The sequence below is a fragment of the Anabrus simplex genome, chromosome 5 (assembly GCF_040414725.1).
Source record: "Anabrus simplex isolate iqAnaSimp1 chromosome 5, ASM4041472v1, whole genome shotgun sequence".
In the NCBI taxonomy this organism is placed as follows: Eukaryota; Metazoa; Arthropoda; class Insecta; order Orthoptera; family Tettigoniidae; genus Anabrus; species Anabrus simplex.
The window spans coordinates 73,188,787-73,192,340 of record NC_090269.1 but is presented as its reverse complement, the minus strand read 5'-3'; the positions used below and the strand labels follow the sequence as shown (position 1 = coordinate 73,192,340).

Here is a 3,554-nt window from a genome sequence, read left to right as displayed (position 1 = left end):
GCAAAAATGATTTGAAGGTGCGACGGAGTTCGGTGCAATCCAAATCAGAGATGTGTCCAGACCAGGCGCATGGTCCCACCGTGTTAGCAATTAGGGATTGCTAACCTGCTAAAGGAGAAGTGAATTTTCCGTTTCCAAAAAATATTACTCCCAATGGATTTAGAATATCACTCTTCTGCTGGACAAAAAAATCTATGTTGATGAATTAAAAGAGAAACACTACCTCGTAGCTGTCAGGGTGGCCGAGCGGCCTAAGGCGCCAGACTCAAGGATTTTCCTAGCCTGAATAGCAAATGTGTGAAGAACTCTGGTCCTCTGTGAGGGCGTGGGTTCGAATCCCACACCTGACTCCAATTGTATGAACTTGATTCTACTTTTACAGACTCTGGGTCGAGGGATACAATTGAGGAGGACGACCTGTAAGTTACCCAGGTGGCCTTACCGGCTATCCTGGACAGGGGCCTTAGTTACCATCCAGGCATTTGCCTGGAAGACAAGTGGGAAACTGCGAATAAGAGTAAACACAAGACATTCAATGGATTCTATACCCCCTCGAACATCACAGCGCAATCGTGTCAGGATGCAGGTTTGTAGAACTTGGAACCACCCTTCACAATTGATTTTTTCTTTCTTTCTTTCTTTCTTTCTTTCTTTCTTTCTTTCTTTCTTTCTTTCTTTCTTTCGTAATAAGTTTAGCCTCCAGGGTTGATTCTCCCTCGTACTCAGCGAGTGATCACACATATACAGCCTCAAGGACAGTGTCCTGGAGCTTCAACAACTGGGTTGAGGGATACAACTGGCGAGGATTACCAGTGCCTCGCTCAGGCGGCCTCACCTGCTATGCTGAACAGGCGATTTACGGGGAGATGGGAAGGCTGGAAGGGATAGACAAGGAAGAGGGAAAGAAACAGCCGTGGCCTTAGTTAGGTACCAAACCGGCATTTGCCTGGAGGAGAATTGGGAAACCACGGAAAACCACTTCCAGGATGGCTGACGTGGGATTTCGATTCCCGCCTCAGCCATCCTCGAAGTGGTTTTCTACGGTTCTCCACTTTTACTCCAGGAAAATAGCCGAATGTTCGTAACACAAGCCCCTTGAGGTAAAGGTGGGATACATCGCTGGGTCCGACGGAAAAACAATCCCTGAATTGTAAACAGATTAAGAAACAAATAAATAAATAAATAAATTCATAAAGAAAAGTGTCAAATAACTTTATAGGAAAGAAAGAATGTATACACAGCTCCTTTTGAATGTATTTTGTCTGCTTAATCAATATTTTTACGTAATACAATCCATGCCTCTGTGGTGTAGTGGTTAGCGTGATTAGCTGCCACCCCCGGCTCTGCCACGAAATTTGAAAAGTGGTACGAGGGCTGGAACGGGGTCCACTCAGCCTCGGGAGGTCAACTGAGTAGAGGTGGGTTCGATTCCCACCTCAGCCATCCTGGAAGTGGTTTTCCGTGGTTTCCCACTTCTCCAGGCAAATGCCGGGATGGTACCTAAATTAAGGCCACGGCCGCTTCCTTCCCTCATCCTTGCCTATCCCTTCCCATCTTCCCATCCCCCTACTAGGCCCCTGTTCACCATAGCAGGGGAGGCCGCCTGGGTGAGGTACTGGTCATACTCCCCAGTTGTATCCCCCGACCAAGAGTCTGAAGCTCCAGGACACTGCCCTTGAGGCGGTAGAGGTGGGATCCCTCGATAAGTCCGAGGGAAAAACCAGCCCTGGAGGGTAAACAGATAAAGAAAGAATGAAAGAAAGAAAGAAAGAAAGAATACAATCCATAGAAATCCACAGCTGCTTCTAACGTCAGATATACTATGTTAACATCATCCAGCACTGAGGCATCGCGCATGAGTTTACGAAATTTCCTCCAGTCTCTGACAACCTACACCATGCACTTAACGGTTGATATCAACGTGTTGGCAGCAAATAAAACACATCATCTGTTCGGATAATTGATTCACATAAGAGCCATGGCGATCGCGTAGGATTCTCTACCCTCCTGTAGTTACTAAGTACTTGCAGAGCTCTACGTCAAGGAATATAACGTTCGAAAGTAATCACATTAAAAATACTTGAGCCCGACGTGATTTGAATAAGCAACCTTCTGATCTGGAGTCAGACGCGCTACCGTTGCGCCGCGGGGTCGCTGATATTTACGCCTTCTGCGCATTTTAACATCAACAGTTCGGAAACACAACTGTTGGACTACGAAATGAAACAATTGTGAGGAAACACCTGCTGTAGTCTACAGCCGCCCTGCACCCCACCAGCCAAGAGTCGTTCGCGATCGTCGCTTCCTTGACAATGGCCTTCTAATCAGTTCGTGCTTGATTTCTCGGCTCACACTAAGGATCTAAAGGTCCGTTTGAGATGTCAGAAAATTTAAACGTAATATTTATTAAGTTAATGTATACTTCTTCTTCTTCTCTTCTTAATCTGCTCACCCTCCAGGGTCGGTTTTTCCCTCGGACTCACCGAGGGATCCCACCTCTACCGCCTCAGGGGCAGGGTACTGGAGCTTCAGACTCTGGGTCGGGGATACAACTGGGGAGGATGACCAGTACCTCTCCCAGGCGGCCTCACCTGCTATGCTGAACAGGGGCCTTGGTGGGGGATGTGAGGATTGGAAGGGATAGACAAGGAAGAGGGAAGGAAGCGGCCGTGGCCTTAAATTAGGTACCACTCCGGCATTTGCCTGGAGGAGAAGTGGGAAACCACTGATAACTGCTTTCAGGATGGCTGAGGTGGGAATCGAACCCACCTCTACTCAATTGACCTTCCGAGGCTAAGTGGACCCCATTCCAGCCCTCGTACCACTTTCCAAATTTTGTGGCAGAGCCGGGAAGCCAACCCGGGCCTCCGTAGGTGGCAGCTAATCACCCTAACCATTACACCACAGAGGCGGTAATGTACATATCTCTGAGCTATATTTTGTAATATCAGCGGAAACGATGCGAGTTAACAATGAGTGACGTTTTCCGTGGCATGGCAACACTATCGTGCGTGGGGAAAAAAAAAAAAAAAAGGAAGGAAGGCATGTCTGATGCACGTTCACTCATTGTCCGGGAGGCAAACCAACAGCATGTATTTCACAGTGCAAACACTAGATGGCAGGTAATACCAGTAATACCAGAAATACCGGAAACACATATTTTAAGGAGGTGGTGCAAATTAGTGCGCTCTACGTGTCCATTGTTAAGCGAAAAACAAAAGAAACAAACATTCAACGATCGCTGATGCAGCCGTGATGGACATCTCCCATGGTCTCCTAATAGCCTAGACCTAACGCTCCAGATTTTTTTGTGCGGGGCTACGTCATGTCAACAGTGCACACAATCTAGTCATTGCCTTCCGCATTGACTTGAAGCAAGTTAACAGTGCACGGAATCTAACCGGTGATGCAGAGTGGGTTTTGGCCTACAAATTGCCACGTCTGGTCTATAGTCGGACAGCTCTGCACTCTGACCGACCAACCGAGCATGGGGGCGGGGTTGTCACGGCTCTACCGTGGCTCTAAGACTTGTGTCTAGCGCCTGACAATATGAA

General features: G+C 47.7%; 1 non-coding gene across 1 annotated transcript; it reads left to right on the top strand.

Moving 5' to 3' along the window:
- The first annotated feature begins 232 nt into the window (after positions 1-232).
- On the top strand, positions 233-350 carry TRNAL-CAA (transfer RNA leucine (anticodon CAA)). Its single transcript has 2 exons — positions 233-270; positions 306-350. It is a non-coding gene; the product is annotated as a tRNA-Leu (tRNA).
- The last annotated feature ends 3,204 nt before the right edge of the window (positions 351-3,554 follow it).